The sequence below is a fragment of the Aythya ferina genome (genome assembly GCF_964211825.1).
Source record: "Aythya ferina genome assembly, chromosome: 2".
In the NCBI taxonomy this organism is placed as follows: Eukaryota; Metazoa; Chordata; class Aves; order Anseriformes; family Anatidae; genus Aythya; species Aythya ferina.
The window spans coordinates 128,224,546-128,248,383 of NC_140297.1; the positions used below are offsets into that span (position 1 = coordinate 128,224,546).

Here is a 23,838-nt window from a genome sequence, read left to right on the forward strand (position 1 = left end):
TTTTCTTTTAGAACATTAAACACAAAGTATCTGTTCATTCAGACTTTGTATGCACATGTTAGTGATAGCTGGAAAACTGAAAATCTCTTGCCAAGGCAAATAGTTTTCACCAAAGTGAAATGTTATCCAGGAATCTGAACCAGCAAATTCTTTCTGCTAACATTCTAGCATTCTTAGGGAACAATAGTGAAACCTGCACGCAGAAAGAAAACAAAGAATAAGAAGAAGAAAAAAAAAGGAAAAAAAAAAAAAGTCTGATGTTCTTGGCACTTCAATTTGTAATTTATTACTCTCTTGTTGACTTGAACCTGCAGATATTCCTGTCAGCGGTCCGATGTGGGGCACCTCATTCAGTCTGTTCAATCTTCTGCATTTCAACAGCAGCTTTCAGAGTGTTTACCATATGTTTGGATCCCACCTGCAAAACTTCAGTTAAATAAGCAATGGTCTTCTGGGAGATCATTATCTGCAATGGGAGACATTATGAATGCTAACTCAAATGCAGTATAACTCTATTGTAAATGCTGTATAATCTTAATCAACAATATTAAGTATACAGGGAAAGTATGTTGTAACTCACATTGTTGCTGAGGAAGCAATATGTTGTGGATCAACCTGAACTTTAATAATGAAGTACCCCTATAATATCTTTCCTGTTTTATATTACTGTGGGCCAAACAAACGTAAGGTTTCCAGTTGTGAAAACTTCTGTATTGTTCCTCACATGTTCAGGCAGAGACTGATCCACTCCATCAGAATGGCTATGAGAAAGACAAAAATCTCTTTGTCTTCTCATTCATTCTCATTTCTCAACTTCATTGCTGAGATATGGGTCTGCTTACTTGCTTTGCATCAGAGAGGCTTACAGCTCACTGGGCAGACCATTTACAGTCCTTCTTCAGAGCCACCCCAGGGATCTTTATTTGTAGACTTCAGATGTGGGTAGGAAGTAGACTTCTGTGTGTTTTCTATCTTGCTAGCTGAACCAGGAAACACAGCATAGATATTAGAAAAAGTAAAGTAAAACTAAGCTGAAATGAATCCTACTACAGAGGGGAAGGGACCTCTGGAGATCACCTAGACCAACACCCCAAGAAGTTTTCCTTGAGCCTTCAAGGCAGAACAGTCTCAGGTCTCTCAGCCTTTCCTCAGTGTGAGAGATGCTCCGGTCCCTTATTCATTTCTGTGGTCCTTTCACTGGAATTGTTCCAGTTTGTCTGTGTCTGTCTTGTACCGTGGAGTCCAGAACTCAACCCAGCACTCCAGGTATTTCTCACCAGGATTGATTAGGGAAGAAGCATCACCTCCCTAGAGCTGCTAGCAATGTTCTTCATAATGCAGCTGAGGATGTTGGCCTTTGCTGCAGGCCCACATTGCTGACAATGGAGGATTCAAATGCATTTGTGTCAATACGTCTTATTACCCTGTAATAAAAGGGTTATTTTTACCATCCCTTCTCCAGTTGTCTTTGCTGGCTGAGCACGGGAGATATCAGCTTTAACACCTGGAATATCGTCTCAGGATGTTCAGTACACATCCTGTCTGTCAAGGGGGGAGACTCTTCTCCTCTACTCAGCCTTGGTGAGACATATCTGGAGTGCTGGGTTCTGGAACTGGTTCTAGACTCTCCAGTACAAGACAGACATGGACACCCTGGAGTGAGTCCAGTGAAGTGCCACAAAGATGAATAAGGGGTTAAAGCATCTGTCATATGAGGAAAGGCTGAGAGAGCTGGGGCTGTTCATCCTGGAAGGCTCAAGGTTATTAAGGTGTATAAATACCTGATGAGGGAGAGTAAACAAGATGGAGACAGACTTTTCTCAGTGGTATCTTGTGACAGGACAATACTCAATAGGCAGAAACTTAAATGTGGGAAATTCCATTTAAACATAGGAAAAAAAGCTTTTTACTGTGAAGGTGGTCAAACACTGCAACAGGTTGTCCAGGGAGGCTGTGGAGTTTCCATTCTTGGAGGCATTCATATCCCAAATGGATGTGGTCCTGAGCAGCCTGCACTAGTTGACACTGTTTTAAACAAGAATGTGTTTGACTAGATGATCTCCAGAGGTCCCTTCTAGCCTCAGGGATTCTATGATTCATGCACATAATCTGTAACAGATATCTCTTTACAGACATCATTTATCTTTAAACACAAATAAAAACAATGGCAAATGTGTACAGCTATGTGTATATGAATGAAGGAATAATCACACAGACACATACAAACTGGTCAGATCTACTTTAGGAAATGATTTTGGAATAAAAGAAAAGCTTTTAAATCATGAAACATCAAAACAAAATAAAAACAACAACAACCTCAAGAACAAAGAAAGTATAAACTGACTCTTTCCTCAATGATACAGACCTCAGATTTAAAAACAAATTATCCAAAATGAAAACTCAGATTTGTGATAAAGGCTAAAGAAGAAGGGTAACTGGGGGTAAAAGAAACAATCAAATGGGGGTGGTTCAGTCTCTCAGAATAACAGACAATCAGCGATTTTTGTGTGTGTGTGAGATGCAAAGAAAATTTGTTTTAATGCCTCAGACTACTCATTGAGCAAAATGCTTGCTATTACTTATCCTAAACTATAGTTTCTGTGATTTTCTTAACCTCTGTTAGCAAATATAATCCAGAATTTGTACCTCATTTTCTCAGAGAATGCTTCAGGAAAGTGCTCATGTATCTGTAATCAGAGCAAGGGTGGACAGGACTGTGGGTATGCACAACAAGTAATCTCTGCAGCTGTGTATTTCTTTTCCTGAGGCTGGCACCGTTATAGACTTTTAATCCCATAATAGATTTATGTGTGATTAAATGCCAGCTAATCATTAAGCACAGTATGTGCTTCCTCCTTGATTGCCAAGTAGTGCATTTCCTTTGAAACACACCCTAATGATGTGCATATTATTCAAGCACAGTGGTACAGGAGGGAAAAAGTCAAAAGCTGAAAGTAAGAATGCCTTTTTAGCAGCAGACTAGTAGAGCTAAGCAAAAAAACCCAAGGTTTTTCATGGTCATTGCAACTGTACCACTCTTTCTGGGCTAAGAAATAGGGAAGTACAAATTACAGTAATGCAGGCAAGCGAGGAGTCTTGTGAGTCATTAAGTTTTGTCACTTGTTACCACAGAAAACTTTATCATATAAAACCTTTCATGATCATGAGTAAGACAGAGGAATTACCACAGAACTGGGAAATGAAAGAGCTTTGTCAAATCTGTGGGCTTTAAGTCTTCAAAAATATTTTTGCTGCTTTCTACTCTCCCTGATTTTAATGTGAGATTTTGTGGACAAAGGTGTATGCAATCTATAGGAACCTTTTCTCCAAAGCAAATTAAGGCAATTTAAACCAGTTATCCCATGGCTTAAGTGCCAAAGAACTAGAATTTCTGGAATGCAATGCTTGCATAAATAAATTCAGAAAACTGGAAATAATTTGGAGTGAGATATTTGAAATGTAACCATAGCTTCTGAGGAAAAGGTCAGCAAGGTGGTGAGAATTCTTCCCAACTTTGTGAAACTGCCTACTCTTATCCATAAAGTTTATCCCACTCACTTAGCATATTAAATAACTTCAAACAAACCAGCCCTGTCAACTGAGATTGACCATGACCAACAAGAGTTGAACTAAGTTTCCAATTTAAGAAAAATTACTGATGCATGTGATAGGATATCCCCTCAGTGCACTCCACTGCAGCCCACTGTATCTGTTACAGTATTCACAGCAAGGCAGTTCAGCCAAGGTACCTGCCTGATAACCCTCCTTGAGGGAATGCTTATAGCAGATGGTGAAATGGCATTAGCAAATGGAGGGCTAAGTGCTTTCTCCTCTTTAACAAAGAGAGTGCTATCAATCAATTTAATTTAAGCATCAGCTTTCCTTTTCATCTTGCCATTCCTGCCCTGTGGGCCGAATGTAGGCCTGCTTTATGTGAAAAATGAATCCTCCTGGGACTCCTAAATGCTGCTTGGTCTTGAATGAGACTGCCAGCTTTCTAATGAACAATCAGTTAATTACTTAATTCTGTTTAATTTCAGCATTGTCATGTCAAAACACTCAATAGATACAGACACAAAAGGAACATGGAAGATTTTGGAATGTGCAGAATGTAGATTTGGAAAGAGAGACAAAAGACAGGGTTTGAAAACAGCCCTCTGAAACATACATAAAGTCCAGTTGAATCTCAGATTCAATTTTAGGAAGCCTGTTGCTTGCCAGTTTCTCCAAGCCTTGTCTTTCATTGTTTAAAATTCTTATGCAAGAAAAATACCTACTTCTGTATTAAAATGCTTCCTGTGTTACAGGGAGATACAGGAACTTTAACAGATCTCAGAAATACCTGAAAGTAAGACAACAGCTCTTAAACTCTGTTGGAGTTAGTCCATCTGCAACTGAACACAATATGCTATGGATGCCAAAAAAGGCAAAAAATCCCAACATAAACCAGAGGTGAGTGCCAGTATTCTTAAATGAAGCAAGCTGCATGAAACATTTAAAGTGCTTTTTTTTTTTTTTTTTTTTTTTTTTTTTGAGAAATGGTGTCAAAGGGGGATCTAATTTCAAACAAAAGTAGATAGGCAAACAAAAGAGGCTCAATTTTATTCTGTAAAAGTAAAATATTTACAAGCAAATACTCTGTCACTGTAACATGTGGAGCCCATAATGATTTCAATGTCTTTCTGCTTTATAGCAATAGTTTCCCTTAAGAAATTCTAGATTGAAAAACTGAATGTTTACGGGAAAATAACTGATTCACCAAAGGCTTGTATCACGTAAAGTTCATCCTGTGCGGTAGGCCAGTTGCTGGAACAGATAATGGGTGTAGTCAGGAAGACTGGAGAAGACATCAAGCCTGGGAAAATCACAGGAAAACAAATGGATCAATGACCTGTCTGTTTAACATTTACAGTGTGGACTCTTTTGCCCTTAACACAGTAGGAGATCTGGTACATTACCAATGGATACAGATATCTATGGGCCTTCACTGTGATTCATTGAACTCTTTGTTAATTTTCTTAATACAAGCAAAATTTTTGAATGTTTTTGAGCTTTAATTTAAAGATTTCCTGGTGTCAGGTAGCAGGGAAAAAGGAAGGAAATATCTCTATAGATACGCTTGTTTGGGTGCTGACTATTTAGTTTGATTTTGAAGTAGCAGAGACCGAATTTGGATCAGTCCTAAACCTTGGCTCATGTACTTGGGATCATAATCAGCTCCTGATGTGCAGCAGATCTGCAGTGCTATGAAGGTGTTACTTACCTCCTTTGTCTTTTATTTTGGACTGAATAGCTTGGCTGTACCTGAGAAATGAGACTAAGGTTAGAGACCCAGAAGGTGTTGAATGACAAAGGACTGTTTGAGCAAGGATTAACATCTTTATTCCTGATCTTAAAAGCCAAATATCAAGCAGGCAGTCCTTTACAAAGAGAAGGAATACCTTACAACAATGTCTAAAGGAGAGCTAAATTATTCTAACGCCATCTCCAGAGTAGAATGAGAGTGAAAATGATGTGATAATTCCTAGTGAAACAAACAGCAAGGGGCAAAGTAAAAGTAAAGCAAATCTGCCAAAGGGGAAAAAAAAAAAAAAGAAAAAAGAAAAAGAAAAAAAAAAAGGAAAGAAATCAATACTTTAGACAACAAAATGAGTTACAATATATTTATTTATTTTATTTTATTTTATTTAAAATTCTGAAAGGAAAGGAAGGGACAATTTTCTGAAATGTGAATTGAGATAAGATTAGATGGGATCACTACTTGCAAGTGAAGAGAGAAAGGGAAGATGGCCTAGAAATGAGGGCTGATTACAGACTCACAGAGAAATTGCACTAATGAGCACTGGTGGATAGGATTTCGGAAGAGAAATTGTCCCTGGTCAATATTTGAAAATACAGTGTAGATGGATATCAGCTACAGGTTGGTGGAACAGGTTGGAGAACAGAACAAATTTTCAAGCAGAGTACTTTATATACCTATGTGGTTTTTATGAACTTTGTTGAGTAAGAAGGCTTAGTGAGGCAAAGTTAAATTTTCAATAAGCTTGTAGATCTCCAAAATCATATCCCAGTTTTGGGTTGAGTTTGATTGACTAAGACGAATCCTCTAGTGCTGCTCAAGTGTGGTGTCAGGAATCCACAATGTTGGTCCAGATTGATCTCCATTGCTCCCTGTGTATTTGCCAGTTTTGTGTATATGTCACAGACACTTTTTGGGGTCTCAAGTGGTTGTATGCAACTGTTTAGGTAAACTATTGGAACTGCTCTTTCACACCTTTTTAGGTTTCTCTTTGGTATTTTCGTCCATGTTAAACTGATTTGCCACTGTTCTGTAACTGTCCCTGTGTTTCAAATCTTATTTTCCTCCAACTATCAATCTTACAATACAACTCTAAATGTTGCCTTACTTTAAAACTTTAAAATTCATCTTTGTAATTTTTTAACTTTTTTTTTTTTTTTTTTTTTTTTTTTTTTTTAGTTGCATCTTCTATCCTGCCGCACTTCAAAATCCTCTCACTCTGTGGGCATCAGCATGTTGTATCATTGGTGCTCAACCACAAACATACTTCTTCTGGTGATAATGCCCCTAAATAACTAGTCTGCAGCCCAGCATTTTGTGTGTTGCACGTAGTCAACCCCTTTCTACTCTGCCCTGAAACACATAGTAACTGTGTATGATAGAATCAGGAATGGTTTGGGTTGGAAGGGACCTTAAATATCATCTAATTCCGGCCCTCCTGCCATGGGCAGGGACACCTTCCACTAGGCAGTATGAGAGTATGAGTTAGGATACATGGTAATGCTCAACAAATCGCACTGTTGAATGAATTCTCAAGAACTAAAATAACTTTCAGCAGATTCAGGAAACTTCCTTAACAGAAGCCAAGAACTGTGTCAAATTATGCAAGGGGCACGAGTGAAAATCCTCTATTTTTTTTATTTTTTATTTTTTTCCCCCAGAATATTTAAGATTGTATTTGAGTTTTCCCTCAAAAGAATTGTACCACTTTGTTTACACAACACATATACACTAGAATGACTTAGATAGACTCATATTGATACAGTGTGCCAAATCCTTAAGTCACTGGTGTGAATACTTAAATATTAACCATAAAAGCTTCATGCAATAATTACAGCTCTGTTTTATGGACACAATGAAGGAAAGCCTACAGATGCAAGTTGTGCATACACATCATCCCCATAACACCCTAATCTTTTGTTCACATTTGACATATGATTACAGTTTGCATTTTGTAGATAGGTTGCTATAATTTCTGCATAGTAATGCAGAATCTGACCATTACTGTAATTGCCCTGCACTGGACAAAATTCTTACATGATAAGGTAATAGCTACACCTGACATAGAATTGTTCAATATTTAAAAGCACATTTAAGACAGAAAGTGAATCTTACTAAATTTTCTTTAATATGTACCATTGGCTGTCAAGTAGGAAGAGAAGGGCAATCTGAAGAACGGACAGAACCCTCCAAGATCTTTGCTAACCTCTTCCTATTTATAAAATGATCTTAAGGACTGAAATAAATATGACCCAAATGGTAGCACACGTGGTGGTGCAGCGCCTGAAGCCTGAATGGACCTGAAGTACCTGTAGTGGGTATTTTATCTAAATGTGAAATTGCCACTTCTAGAATAATCTAAATGACAAGTTTTGATTTTTCCCCAGGATTTTACTTTTAATCAGTTGCAGAGCTAAGAAAATGACAGACTGAGGAGACTGTTAACTTGCCTTAGGTATTTTTAGTCTGTTTCCTGCATATTTCTTTTATTTCTACATTTCAGAGTGAAAAAATAGACTGATAAATCATTCTAATGTACACAGATATGGCTAAAATTATACCACTTTTTTTTTTTTTTTTTTTTTTTTCATGCTATGATCTGGATTTATCTTGACTTTTTGTTACCACTGGAATTTTTACTTATTGCAAGTGATTTAAGAGAAAGTCCATGCCTTCACACAAGTCTGCATGATTCCTAGAACAACAAAACTTTAAATGTGAGCAGAGCCTTAGGACACTTTTTCTGACTAAATATGGACTTTTACTGTCTAACCAATGTATTTTGAAGTAGGTAACCAAGCATATTATAAGATATTGAAGAATGGATTAAGATTTGGGGTGCTAATATCAAAAAAATAGATAATAAACACTTTCATCCCCCCTAAAAAAACAGCATAGAGAAGATACTAAAAGGAGGATTTTTCTTTGCAAATCCCTTGGAAGCAATTCTGCCTGGATTGTTCTGTGGAGAAATTAGGTCACATTTGGCTTACATCAGTATATTGTCAGGGTAACCTGCTCCTTTGGTCTCTCCTGCTTAGATGTGTATGTATTTGTGATAGTGTGCACTTTCTCACAAAGACTCACTAACAGACTACTCTGGGAATCCAGTAAAGAAGCAGATTTTTTTCTTTCCTCCCACATCACTGCAGGTGTTTTAGAAAGATGTGGACCAAAAGGTTACTAAATATTTAGGCTTGTTTGATCTTGGCATTCTTTTTGGTATCTTTTTCAAGAAAACCTATTTCCAGTGTAGAAGGTTGAGAACTGCTAGGCTGTTTTGCAGACCAAAGTCTGTGTTGTAGAAAATAGCCTTCCAATAATAATAACTGTACAATGTAATTTCAGACTAACCTCCTATTATCTAGTCAATATTGAACAAAGAAAAAGAACATCTGTTTTTTTGTTTTGTTTTGTTTTGTTTGTTTGTTTTGTTTTGTTTTTATTTCTTAATCTGAAAGAAATCCAGAGTTCAAGAGTCTTTTGGCCTTTACAAGAACAAGTTCACATGATTTACTCATATGGCTGCCATAAAATTATGATGCTTTCTTTATAGCTCTGTTATCCATCTGATATTTAAGCTATCATAATTAATGTGTTAGTATTATGTGTTATTCCAAAATCCACACACAACTTCAGAGGATGCCAAGTTTTCCTATATCCTCACAATTTTATAAATACAGACAAATCTAAGTTATTTGTGGTTTTAAAATAGTAACAAATATAATGCTTCCAACCAACCCAACATGTGTTACACACCAGAGGTATACATGTATAATCTGAATAAACAGTCCCTGTAACACAAATACAAACAGCAAGCAAATCCCATACAATAAACCATACAGCCTCCCAGAACAAAATTACTTTGAACTGGAGACCTTATGAGATGGCTTTCTATTGCCATTGTGGTTGTAGAGTCCTGGGGCCAGTAGGGACTGAACCAGACTCCACCACAATTTGTGAAACAAGAGTTTCTGCTTTTAATAAGGGCAGTGGTGTAGAACATGGGTCTGAAGCAGCAATGCTAATTAGTCTGAAAGGGCACAAGTGGAAATTAAAAAAAAACTCAAGATGGAAGAAAAACTCAGTGAGCTTAAGTTCTAACCTAAACTGTGAAGGTGCTGGAATTCCAAAACCAAATAAAAAGGATATTTAATAAGTTAAAGTTCTTGGTTTTATTATGCAAAGGAAGAACAGAAAAGAGGAGAAAAAAAAAATTGAGTAATGTCAATTATATTAGCATAGCCCAAACTGTGGTAAAAGACTGAGGACTAATTTTAAAGGAAAAATAATGAAGCACATGGAGGTAAAAGAAAAATAGGATAAAATGCAATATACGGTTACCAGAGACTGATCTTGAAGTTTAGCCCAATATTTTTCTTTAATAAAACTGGATTTTTATACTAGAGAAATACAGTAGATCTGTCTGGATTTCAGTAAAGTGTTTGATATGTTGCCACATAGGAAATTATTAGTTAAACTGAAATAAATGGGAATTAGAAGAAAAATTGCAAGGTGAGTAAAGAACTGGCTACAAAGAAAACTTCATGGGTTTTGCTTAAGAGGGAACTCTGAGTCTAATGGGAATTTGCTAGAGGCATACATAAAGTATCTATGCTGGGCCAATCTCACTAAGATGAGATGATTTGGTAAGAATCCCTGACTGAGAAAAATAACAAGAGCACTGTTTTAAGAGCACTTGATGACATGAAATTGTGATTCTCCATGCTTGAGGGACACAGGCTGTCTTTTAGGGAAATAAATCTGGCTTGCAGCCAGGTCCTACCTTTTTCCAAAGAAAATGAGGCATATGCAAGAAAGCAGGTCCGAAGTTCCTGACAGGGCATCACCCAGGGTAGTCTCATTACAAATTGTTTCAACAATGTTCTTCAGAACCACAGAACAGCAATAGCATAGCTTTGTGCTCAAGACAATGCACCCAGCCTCTCGTCAGGGCGTACTAACCCTGGCATGGTACTGTGTGAAGGCTCTTACACAGCTCTTGGGTCAGACCTGACTAGGGGCTGCCCAGATTGGCAATGGGACTCAGATGTAGACAGATTCCAAGAGCGCTTAGCTAGTTTAGCCTACCAAAATGAAGGCTCAGAAGAAACAAGATTGTATGGTAATTTGAGGAATGGAACTACAGTAAATTGTTTCCTTAAGTATCAAGAAACTGGATTTGATGTTCCTTCCAGTCTCATGTCCTAAATTTCTCAGTCATGCCTAAATAACTGTGGCCACAAATGGCTCTTTGGGCAGCAGAGGCTTGCCAGGATGGTCTGTAGCCAAAGGATGTACACTTGATTAATTCTTAAAGGTAGCTGTGGATGGAGGTTTCTACCATCTTTGTACAACCATGTACCATTGGAGGAATCACCAAAAAGAGAAATAAACTGCTTGTGGTCTAGATGTGATAGGTGGTAAGAAACAACTCATGTAGAGAGCAGTGAGCGAGGGCATTTCCTGCCTGAAAGAGAGTGCAGACATTTTGAAGGAGACAGGAAATCATATCTTTGGTAGAGAGGTCACAAGCCTCCATTGGAGCAATAGAGAGGAAACAGAAAGGGGTGGTCAGGCTCTTTTTTCTGGGGTGAGGGTGGAGGGTGGTGTGGAACTCAAAGCTGCTGGTCTTGAAAACCAAAGATTACCCTTTTAGCTATGCTGTGTGATTCTGCCTAAGAAAGTTTAGTCATAGTTCAGTCATTCTTTACACATGAAAATGGGGCTGACACATACTGTCTCCTCTGTCTTTCACAGAAACTGGGCTTCTGAACGACCAGTCAATCAGATATTAACTTCAGCAGCAAGACTGTCCTTTCCACAGACTAAGAAAAAACAAAACAAACAAACAAACAAACAAACAAACAAACAAAAACAAGCAGGTTGGAACTGATTCTCTACTCTGCCACACCTGGAGTACTGTGTCCAGTTCTGAGCTCCCCAGTACAAGAGGGACATAGAGCTACTGGAGAGAGTCCAGAGGAGGGCCACTAAAATGATTAGAGTATTGGATCACCTGTCATACGAGGACAGGCTGAGAGAACTGGGCCTGTTTAACCTGGAAAAGGGAAGACTGAGGGGAGATCTCATCAATGTGTATAAATGAAGGGAGGGTGCCAAGAGGATGGAAACAGACTCTTTTCAGTTGTGCCCAATGAGAGGATGAGAGGCAACAGGCACAAACTGAAGCACAGGAAGTTCTGGCTGAATATGAGGGAGCACTTCTTTACTGTGAGTGTGACAGAGCACTGGGACAGGTTGTCCAGAGAGGCTGTGGAGTCTCCTTCTCTGGAGATATTCAAAACCCTTCTGGATGCCATCCTCCATAACGTGCTCTAGGTAGTTCTGCTTGGCAGGGGGGTTGGACTAGGTGATCTCTAAAGGTCCCTTCCAACCTCAACCATTCTGAGATTTTATGATTCAGCGATTGACCCAGAAATATCAAAGCAATGAGAAAGGGTCCACGAGCACCATTTTTTTCTTCTTTTCCTTTTCCTTTTCCTTTTCCTTTTCCTTTTCCTTTTCCTTTTCCTTTTCCTTTTCCTTTTCCTTTTCCTTTTCCTTTCCCTTTCCCTTTCCCTTTCCCTTTCCCTTTCCCTTTCCCTTTCCCTTTCCCTTTCCCTTTCCCTTTCCCTTTCCCTTTCCCTTTCTTTTTCTTTTTCTTTTTCTTTTTCTTTTTCTTTTTCTTTCTTTTTCTTTTTCTTTTTCTTTTTCTTTTTCTTTTTCTTTTTCTTTTTCTTTTTCTTTTTCTTTTTCTTTTTCTTTTTCTTTTTCTTTTTCTTTTTCTTTTTCTTTTTCTTTTTCTTTTTCTTTTTCTTTTTCTTTTTCTTTTTCTTCTTTTTCTTTTTCTGTCTGACGTTAGAGGCAGAAGTGAGGCTATCAAGTTAACAGCGGCTAAAGAGTCTAATGGTGCAGAGGTCAGCTGACTTCTTACTCTACCAGAATGGTAGAGTAAGGTAAAAAAAGAAAGTAAAATAGGTTCTTCAGTAAGAACAGAATTTGCTGTTGCTTATTTTGTAAAACAAGATGTACCTCATTTCTGGTTCATATCACAGACTTGAAAATGGTGGGTGATGTAAGACTATTTCTGCAGAGCAGTGTTGCACAGATAGGTGATTTGAAGAAGCATTGTTTCCAAAGCTGGTGAAGTAAGCTGTCAGAGCAAATGAACTGCACACAACTGTAGCATAGTGGTTCCTACATTTCTAGTAGAGTGGTGGCAAGGAATGTGAGAAAGCAGCTGGAGTAAGAAAGATCATTCGTACATCCTAGTGAGACAGGTGAGATCTCAACTTTTTATGTTGGGCAGTCTGTTCCTTTCCTTCCACCTTGGCAGGCATCTAAAGAATGGGTCAAGTGCTGGAAAGCCCTAGGTTTTCCAGGTAGCTGGAGAAACTGTCCACCTTGAGTGTGAGGATTTATGTGTCCAGGAATGGAAAATCAGTGGTTAGTTTCCACAGTCAATATCTCTGAATCAGTCCTACTTCCACCTTAAGTCCCACAGCTCCCATAGCAAAACTTTGCTGTTTGAAGTGCTCAGTGCCTGCTGTCTGGGGAATCATGGCCATGCAGCTGGCACTATAATAACATGCTGGTTATGCAGATGCTCACCACTAACCAGTTTTGGACTCGTGTTCAGTAACACGCAGATGTTACTGTCACTATTAACAATAATTGTGTCTGATGCAGCGGGCAACTGCCAGGGATCTTAGGAAACACATTTCATTTTGGAAACACCTTGTGTTTAAGAGTTTCTGAAACTAAATATGGTTGGACTTCAGTTCTGTGAACATTTTCAAGAGTTTGTTTTTTCCTCCCAAATCAGGATCAAAAACATTCTCGTAACTTGGAAATTATCGCAAAATGGAAATTCATTTCCATGGCCAGCTCTATTTGTGAACACATTAATTCAAGTGCTAGCCTAACGGCAAAAGGCTTCATAGACTTTAATTAAATTGGAAGTCTGTGCCTTAGAGTTGTCCCTCTAGTGTTCTTTCCACAATCTACTTGAGTTTCTTCCTACCTTCCCTCACTGTTGGCTATGATGGCACTGGCATTAAGAAACTAGAAGAATGCCAAGAAGTTTATTTCCTTGTGCGATTTTATATGGCACTTGAAGAATAATACCTCAACTAGCAATCCTTTCTCTTCACTAGTGAGAAGACCATTTACTTTTAACCAAATTATTAAAAAAATAGAAACAAATAGTAAAACTGAATGCTTCTCATTCTAGATATTCCTCATCAATGTGGTCTTACTTTCAGAATGTCTGTTATGGTGATGCAGACAAGGACTGTTCTTCATTTAATGCTTACTTTTAGGCCTACGGAATTTAAAAGCTTGGCCTACAGTCATGAATATTCATTTTTTTTTCTCCACCTTTCAGAAGACAAGACTGTTTGTCCTACTTTGTTTTTGAGCCATTATTCTCTGTGTTTTGTTTTTGCCAGATGTCAAAATATAGTTGTTTCTCTGCTTCAGGGATATATTGCACTAAGTGCACTGGAAAGAAAGAAAGAAAGAAAGAAAGAAAGAAAGAAAGAAAGAAAGAAAGAAAGAAAGAAAGAAAGAAAGAAAGAAAGAAAGAAAGAAAGAAAGAAAGAAAGAAAGAAAGAAAGAAAGAAAGAGAGAGAGAGAAAGAAAGAAGAGGAACCTTGCATCACAGAGCTGGCAAATTTTGCCAAGCCAACAGCCAGTCAGAGTTAATATGGCTTTACTCACAACAAACCTGCAGTAATGCTATTACAGTTTCACTACACTGTTTATGAAAAGCTGAGCTAGTCTGGAAAGCATTAGGTGAAAGACAATTCTAGGAAAAAGGGAAAAAGACTGTAATCATTGACAGTGCTCGTGTCTGAACCTTGTTTTTTGAATGTACATTAAAATCCACAAAAGTAAATACTGAAGAATGGAGAGAATGCATTACTTCCTGATTTTAAAGCAATAATACACTTTCTACTATAGCAACTACTAAATATAGTGACTGTCTCACCTACATATCTATATAGAAGGAGAGAACAAGAATGCTTAGGATACATGTGTCTTTGCACATGTTCTATTTCAAAAGCTGCTCAGGGTTGGCATAGATATTCTGAAACAATCATTTATTCATTGTGCCAGAATAAGATTATCAAGGCAGCTTGCTTCAGTGCTGCAGCCATACTGAAACCATACCTACTCTCCACAAATAAAAATACAACATTCCTGCCACTATTATATGTATGGATTAGGTAGAGAAATAGCAATGAACAAGGTAGGATCATAGAATCATAGAATCACAGAATTATTAAGGCTGGAAAAGACCATCAAGATCATCTGGCCCAACCATCACCCTACTACCACTGTCCACCAAACCATGTCCCTAAACACCATGTACAACCTTTCCTTGAACAGGTAGGACACCTGCATGTATTTGCAGACATACATACACACATATATACACACATATGCACACACATAGATTTTCACTGAGAATGTACTTGCCCACTCATGCCTTAGATCTGCATGTGTGGATGAGAATGTTCACCACTATGCTTTTATCCCCCTGGCTGCATATTCTGTCTTGCTCAGGTGTTGTGCTAGCATAGTCCTGTAAGGCACAGTTAGACTTATTGTGGAGCATAGCTCAGGACACTGAGCCTGCTGTGAGCTGAGAACAAGGTTGGTACCTTCAGGGATGCTGAGTACTGGTGCTGTGAGCTGAATAGCCATTGTGCTGTTTCTGACACAGGTCTTTGCAGAGGGCTTCTGCAATTAGGGGCATTTTTTTTTTCACTGTATTCCACTGTATGTGATATAATTCCCTTCTACTACACTGTTTTCATTGTAAACCAATGCAGGCATCTTTGTGCTGTATGCTACTGTTCTGTGTACATGTGTCTTGGAGAGCAAATGGAGACTTTTGTGCCTCTCAGATCTGTTCTTCAAAGCTTACTACTATAAATACCTAGATGTTATCAGGCCTATAAACGCCCCATTGCAACTACATGTAATAAAAATCTACTGTTTCTAAGCATTCTTCCACAGAATTGCTGCTGTAAAAAATTAAGAAGTGAAGGAAAGGGCATAGAAAATGATTTCCAAAATAACAAGCTGTCATTCAGAACAGTTTGCCACTTGGAAAAAAAAAAAGAAAAAGCCCTGTTTCGAGTGTTTCCAGAAGTATTTCTGCTATTCATCTCATGATGAAACTCAAAGGCTTTTGTGAACTTTAAATTAAGAGTGAAGCAAATCATTTTGTTTGTTTGTTTTGCTGAGAACTGTGTCTTCCCGTTTACCAATGACATTCAGATGCAAAGTACCTAAAGTGAGATAAACAACAACCAAACCCCTTCTTTCTCCTGACTGCATTTTTAGAAGTTATTAATCATAAATAAGTTTAAATTTCTCCATTTTTTGATTAAATGTGGATACCTAAATTGGAGGTTTATACTGTTAAATCACACAATTACTGTTTAGAAATTTAGCCCTCGGTTTGTTGTGTGTCCATGAGAAACACACACCAGCTCACTGGAGATTGTCCCAGCTTGAGCCCTTGGAAATATTTGGCTTACAGGAACACAGAGGGACTTTAATTGTTACACATCTTTTGAAAAGCTCATGTGTGAGCTCTTTTGTTGGCTTATGAAGCAATGGGAGGAGTCCACAAGATTTTCCCTCTGCTGGCTGAGCTGAATGACCACATCATAGTGTTGATGTGGAATTATCACATAAGCATATGGTGAACAAAATCTGGGTTTGTTTAAAGGGGCATGAGCACATCTTCGGTTTTTTACAAACCCTACCTTGGTGTCCTCATTGTAACAATTGCTTGTTAAATGCTGTCATGTGCCCAGCAGAAAGCATCACAGTTGCTTCTGGGATCTTGCAATGGTAAGGGACTTGGTATTTTGTTGGGACAGTAGGACAAATTACAGAAAATCAGGATTGTCCCTGTTGAACTTGTCTGGCAATCATTAAGTGTTCTAGTGGCAAAGCAGTTCAAACACATGGATGAGTGCCTTCAAGACAGAAAAATAAGAGTGGGAATTTAGACCAAAGATGCCATTAGTGTCTTTTAAGTCTACTTGAAACCAAAGCCTATTCAGAGAGACTGGTGAACAATTTTGTCCAGCTGTTGGTTATGAAGTGTTCACTCTACAAAAAAAGGAACCCCCCAACCATCTTGCATGATGGGCTCTGGACCGTACTTTAGGGCAGGCCCAGGGTGAAAGATAAGACATCTATGAGGAAATCAGTCCTCTGCTCAACTCTTTTTTGGGAATATTTGCATCATCATGCAACTGGGAGTACTGGAAAAATGAACACCCACATGCATTACAAGTTTGTCCTAAAGCAGAGGACATGTTTTGTGACATCTGGTTTGGCCACTAGAGGTCAGTATTTTGGAGCTGAATGGGCAACTTTTTATTTATTTATTTATTTATTTTTTGGTCTGGTAATCTCTATTATGACCATAAAGACAGGAAGTACTGTACCAGACCTTTCCATGCGTCAATGTGGTGTTTACTATGTGTCATCTTGGCTTGACACGGGAAAGTGAGTACATTCGGCAGCAGTCAAGGGGTTATATTTTTGAACAGCGTGAGAACAGCTGCAGAGAACAGTTATTACTCACTGATTATGTAATAAAGTTGCATCTTGCAGAGTACAGTCGTGGTTTACTGTGCTAAATACACTTTATTGACGTCACTGCATAATATGACACCAGGGCAAAATGTTAACAAAACCAATAAGAATAATTGCCTAACAGTATCATAGAATATCCTGAGTTGGAATGGACCCACAAGAATCATCAAGTCCTACTCACCGCTCCACACAGAACTACCTAAAAATTAAACCATGTGTCTTAGAGTGTTGTCCAAATGCTTCTTGAACTCCAGCAGGCTTTGTGCCATGATTATCTCCCTAGGGAGACTGTTCTAGTGCCCAAACATTATGATTAAGCTAGAGTTCAGAGGTCAGCTCTAAAAGATTTGGCTCTTCTGCTAGCATGGCTGTCACTGCTCTCCCCCTGCCCCTCAACCCCTTTCCCCCTGTTGCTGATGACAAGATGAGGTATGTGGGAAAGCAGGTACACACTCTTTCTGGGCTATTTTTTTTTTTCTCTTCAGTGGTGCTGGGATTGGAAGGGTCTTTGAATAAAATGAGAAATTAGTGGTGTACACCACCAGTTGTCAGTAACTGGTGGTGAACCCCAGGATTCAATACTGTTTTGAATCCTGTCTAACATCATCATTAACCGCCTGGATGTTGTGGCAGAGTGCACCATCAGCAAGTCTAGAGATGATAAAAATCTGGGAGGAGTGTCTGATATGCCAGACAGTCAAGCTGCCTTCTAGAGGGACCTTGACAGGCTGGAGAAGTAGGCTAACAAGAACATCATGAAGTTCAATAAGGAGAAGTATGAAGTCCTGAACCTGGGGAGGAACAGACAGCCCCAAACACATGGCTGGAAAGCAGCTTTACAGAAAAGGACCTAGGGCTCCTGGTGGACACCAAGTTGAATATGAGCCAGCAATGTGCCCTTGTGGCAAAGAAGGCTAATGGTATTCTGGGCTGCACTTGGAGGTGCATTGCTAGGAGGTCAAAGAAAGTGATCCTTCCCCTCTCCTCAGCACCGAGGCTACACCTGAAGTGTTGTGTCCATTTCTGGGCTCCCTAGTACAAGAGAAGCATGGTGAAAAATGAAAAGACTGGAGCATCTCTCCTATGAGGAAAGGCTGAAAGTGTTGGGACTGCCCAGCCTGGAGAAGAGAAGGTTCTGGAGGGATCTTATCAATGTAATATGGACACCTGAAGGGAGAGTCCAAAGAAGATAGAGCCAACCTCTTTTCACTGGTGCCCAGTGCCAGGACAAGAGGCAGTGGGTGTAAACTCAAACACATGAGGCTCTGTCAGGAGCATCAGGACACATTTTTCCACTGTGAAGGATACTGAGCAATGGAAGAGGTTGCCCAGAGTCTTTGTGGAGTCTCCCTCCTTGGATATATTCAAAAACTGTCTGGACACAGTCCTGGGCAACCTACTTCAGGTGTCCTTGCTTTAGCAGGGGGGTTGGACCAGATGACCTCCAGAGGTCCTTTCCAACCTCAACCATTCTGTGATCCTGTGATTCTGTAAAGACATCTCACTATTATCCTGGGAACAGAGGCAAAGTCTGGGAGTGCAGTGAGGGGGTGGGCAGACCCAAAGGAGGTTAGAATGCCTGGAAATAGGAGCTGGAGAAGCAAGTGGTTTGCTGAGAGAGCCTCAACCTCTAGTTCCCTGCAGACATCTCCCAGCCCCTCTGTGTCACCATTACCATCTGCTTTGCACTTAATAATGCTCTGCTAATCTTTCCCAGTCGATCCTTATGTTCCACTCAAAAATACTTTTTGTCATTCATATTGTATTCTAAGTGCTATCACTGCCAACTATGAGGAAAAATAAATCATTTTGTCCCTCTCTGTCAGGGCAGCACAATTCACCTCCAGAAAGTCTTCATCTGTTTTTTTTCACCATTACCATGTTACCAGTTTAGTCATAAATAAAGCCACACCTGAGACATGAAGCCAAATTCTGCTCAGATTTTCACTGTTTCAAATCTGGAATATGTAATGGGTTGAATGGACCAATTCCTGATTTACTGTGTCTTAGGAGACAAAAAGAACTTGGCTGGTTTGTAGTGTTTATCATTTGAATAAGTTTTTTCTCAAACACAGAGATAGATACAGAGGGTGAAAAGCATGCTAGTGAGATACAGCCAGCCTACTCCTTCATATTATTACTTATATGAATACGTAAACCATCCCCCATTTTTTCTTTTCTGACTTCCAGATGGAGTGGTTATGGTGACAAACGTATGTGGTTTGTTTCACCATTTTCAATTTCATAAGAAAAAAAAAAAGAGTTTTACCTTCCAACATTTTATTTCGGGTAGCTGAAAAACACAGATTTTTTTTTTTTTTTTTTAAAGTGACAAAAGCCAAAATATCTTGGGAAAAGTAAGATCTGTGGTACGTTTTCTTTTTCTTTCCTGGAGAAAGATTTTCACTGAAAGAAAACAGGTCACTCAGAAAACTGCCCAACTCTCTTCTCTTTGAACAAGGGGATATTTTGAAGGTCTTCTGATAAAATGAATATTTAACTCTATCTTGCAAAATCAAAGACAATTATTTTGTGACTAAAAGTGATATATTTATCTACATAAAAGTCAATAGTCTTAGGGCTGAGGAGAGTTAAGTTTCATTACTTTTTCACTGCAATTCTATGTCTTTAGAGGCATAACTACATGACTATCTTGTTCCTGTAATATAAATTAAGTTAAACAATAGAAGGCAGATTCTTACAATGTAAATTCAAACACCCCTTCCTGAAAGTATCCTGCCCAAGAAGTACTTACTCTCTCCTTATTTTCTCAAGGCCAGTTTTTTATTAATTTTCTTGCTCTTTGCTTGACCTTTTTGTTGGTCTCTCTCACAATTGCTTCAATCTGTTTCTATATTTCATGTACTTCATTAAATAACACCCACTGAAACGTTCTATGATTCATTAGCTTATTGTGTCATAGGTCTTTCAAGAGGGCTGTGTTTAGGTGGTGGCTCCCACAGTTCAAAGTTCTGAACTTCAGTAAGGAACTTCGCATCTTTCCTCACTGAAAGATGACTGCCAGCGTCAGCACTTTCCCTCAAAACACATCACAATAGTAGATTGCCGCTGCGGCTAGATGATGATGGAGCTCATTGAAGGTTATCACCATATTCATTTTAGAAAATTTCTGGGTCTTCACTGGTCGTTGCCATGAGAAGGAATCAAAAATTTCCATTGAAAGACAATTACAGGAATATCTTAATTGGACAGGAAGACTGGTGACACCAATGATGGCAGGACACAAGTTTATGTCTGATTCACTCATGATAAAAAACTGCCAGTGATCTTGTATGATCTCTCATAGAGGAAATTCTGCAGTGTTGTGCTGTGTCACGCATGCAGTACACACTTTTAAGAAAAATATCTTGATTACTATAAAAAGGAAGCTAACAGTAGGAATAGTTATGGCTGTTCCAGGTGAGAGTACATAAAGAAGATCAAAATTATTCTAGGTTCAAGGACCATTATTTACATATACTTAGTTGGAAAACTATTTGAGATGCAGATATAGCTAACTCATGCTGAGAGACGCTAGACTGAATATTTTAAAAACTATCACTGATTAATTAGAATGGGCTACAACATCAGGTTGGAGCTGAATTGAGCATGTCTTTTGGCAGGACCTCAGTTCCATAGTATACTCCACAGCTACATCTGAGTGCTGTTGCCTTTCCTTGCTCCATTGGTGCTGGCAGCAGACCACAGAGTGAGCCAGAAAATTACCTCTGTCACAGGAGTTCCCATTGAAGCTGTACAGACAGGCTTGGGACAAAAGAAATGTCCTGGAGCATGAGGGGAAAGTGGAGAAGGAAGAGACAAAGGAACAAATCTCCTGCTGAAAATATGAGCTGTGACAGAACTGCAGCCATGGCCACCAGAAGAAAGTAACTGCTCATCCTTTAAGTGATCAAAGTTGTGCAAACAAAAGTATCATAAAACTGAAGGCCACCCTTAGTGCTGGAACTGGCAAATTGACACATTTTGCTCTTTCTGTCTCTAATTTATGACTAGGTGCCAGGTTCCTCAGATGAAATATTTATTGAAACTTTAATCACTTATGCTCTTTTCAGCTGCAGTTCCTTTTTTCCTCTCCCCATTTAAACACTCAATGTTTGAAGTACAGGACATGCAGACTGGCACAGCATGGCTGACCTTTTCTTCATTAACTATACCACATATTTCCTATGTTACCTTCGCTTTTTTTTTTTTTTTTTTTTTTTTTTTTTTTTCTATCACCAAATTCAGATCTAAATTATACTCTTGAGGGCTGATTCTTTCTTCATCACAGCAGTTTTAGACTTGTGTAGCTCAATGGCTTTATTGGTATTAATGACAATTTACAGAAGTGGTATCAGTCCTCTGGTTTTATAGCTACTTAGGGATTTGCTCCATCCTGCTTATAATTTTATTCTCGTAATAACACTACTGGGCTGAGACAATGTGTGCTTCCATAGTCTTTTCTATGTCTTTTCATTTTTCCATAAGTGTGTATTCTTAGCTCACTTTTGATATCCATCAGTCAATCTTTTCCATTTGAATCGCTGCCTTGCCTTTACTATGCTACTATAAAAATTTCCTTTGAAGCTTCTGATTGAACCTATGCACAACCTTTGCAGATGAAGATAGTAAAACAAAGGGTGCCTCCAAAAATAAGGGGTTTGACATGATTATTCTTACTCTACATCAATAGGAGATGAAAGCCTCCAGTAGCTATAGAACTGGATGGTTTTTAATGCTAAGCTATAGAGAGACAAATTGTCTGCATTATAGCAAACTATCTGTCTAAGTTACTAATTATCAGTCTAAATAAGATTAGACATGGGACTTTCCAGTTAATTAAAAGCAATCAAACCAAATGAATCAACAAGAAAGAAAAAAAATCTCTTCCAATTATACTTGCATAGAAATGGCACTGTGGGGTAATAGCCTGCATGCAACAGCTGTTTCCAGCTTTGGAAAGCGTACTGTTTCCATGCACAGCTTCTGGTACAGTCAGTGCCAACAAGCAGAAGCTCTGTGTGGAAGCTGACAGCATTTCTGCCTCAGGGTATGACTTTGTGCTTAGTTGCATCTGCTGAGAAAGACAGTGAAGAAAGAAGACAGCTAAGAAAGAAACTGGGAAAGAAATGGATGGTGTTGATGTGAAAAGGGTATTTACACTCTTCTATTTAACTGAATGCCTTTGGATAGAGCTTTCAAAGCTAAACTTCAAAAGATCTGGAGTTTAATTCCATCTCTAACCCCCATGGTAGGTGCTTAAGAACAAAGTCCTGATCCTCAAGCTCCTCTTGAGCAGCTTCCAGCCTATAGGCAGCTGAAGTCTGTAGGCACCACTGCTTTTGACATTCAAATTTCTTACACATATGTGGTGTTGCTAAGAACAGTACTTGAGAAGGCCTTGGCTTTGAGTGCCATCAGCAGTGGGGTCCCTGTCCCACAGTCAAGTGTTTTGGTCATCCACAGATTAGATGTTCCTCTGCCTATGTAGTTTGAGAAAATAAAAATTCTGGCTATGGTCTCAAGACCAAATGCCACCAGCTTCCTCACCAAATAAGCAGTGATCAGTGGTAGTGACTAAGTGAGTATCACTATCCCCTCCTGTCCCCTACACACTTTTATTATTATGACAGTATTTAGGTATTTATGTATTTATTGACTGACTGCCCAGTGGCTAGTACACTATTCTAGGCTCTAGGAGACATAGGTTTACTTCCTTTCTCTCCCTGGCTTTTATATCATGCTGGCATTTCTTACTGGCTGCATGGGATATTTTCCTTCATGTGCTGCATGCTCACTCTTATCTGAAAGTATATAACATTTGTAAGACACAGCCTTAGATTTTCAGCTTGTGGTTGATCATCCTTTTCACCAGAGGGGACATGAGTTACAGTGCTTAAGTAGTACTTATGTCATATTGTCAGTCTAGACCTTGAACATCTTTCTAAGGGCTTCAGTCCCTTGGCTATAAAAAAATGGGTATGAATGGGTGGGAAAAGATTTGATTTTTTTTTTTTTTTTCATAAAAGTGAAATTTACCTGAAGAAAAATTCAAATTTTAACTCATTTGAAAATATTTTAATCACAAGTAGAAGTGGACCATTAGACAAGTTACAGATGATTTATGTGAAATGTCTCAGTTACAGTAAGAACCACATGAACTTTTACCCTGAACTTAAACCAAGATCTTTTTTTTTTTTTTTTTTTTTTTCCCGATGTACTAAGTTATTTAGTTAAACTTTTGGTTTGTTTCTTTTCCTGTTCACATGTCTCTTTAGCCCTTATTTCAGCTGGGACAAGGAAACAAAGTACTCAGCTACCACCAGGAAGGCTGATTTGTGAGACTCACAGCCAACTCTATTCTGTGTTGGCCAAACTCGTCCCTGTTGCAGCAATAATACAGTTACGCCAGCCTTCCTAATCTTTTCCACTTGTAGACCAATACTAGTTTTTGATACCAGAAAAAGGAGGTGAGCATCTTTCTCCTGCTGTCAGCAGAGATGTCAAAGGTCCCATTTGTAAAGGAAGAATCTCCTTAAAAAGGGTTCTTCAAAGATGCGTCAAGATTTTCCCAGCTTTTGAATTATATTGCATCAATTCTGAATATCTTTTTGGCCTTTTCATATTTATTCCTTCCCTCTGTTACTCTTCTATGCTGGTGGTCAGCATGACTGAATCATTTAAAAAAAACACCGGATCTGGTACATAGATCTTTGCTGTTTCCTTGCAGCCTGCTCCCCTCTTTTTTCTGCTTCTCCTCTTCTCCTGCTTTTCTTCTCTCTCCTTTTTAAAATCATCACTTGCCTACCCTCTCTGCTCTTCACCCTCTGTTTTCTCATTCCTTTCTCTCAAGTCTCTGAACTTTCCTAAGCACCAAAACGTGATGGACCAAGTCACACAGAAATTTC

The 23,838-nt window shown here is 38.7% G+C and overlaps 1 long non-coding RNA gene across 1 annotated transcript in view; it reads right to left on the reverse strand.

Moving 5' to 3' along the window:
• Positions 1–263: 263 nt before the first annotated feature.
• LOC311432553 overlaps positions 264–23,838 on the reverse strand; it is a 106,263-nt gene continuing 82,688 nt past the window's right edge. The window contains exons 2-5 of the long non-coding RNA XR_014690125.1: positions 4,741–4,855; positions 4,278–4,342; positions 843–980; positions 264–466 (exon numbers count right to left, since the gene is read on the reverse strand). This is a non-coding gene — a long non-coding RNA (uncharacterized lncRNA). The remainder of the gene's footprint in view (positions 467–842; positions 981–4,277; positions 4,343–4,740; positions 4,856–23,838) is intronic.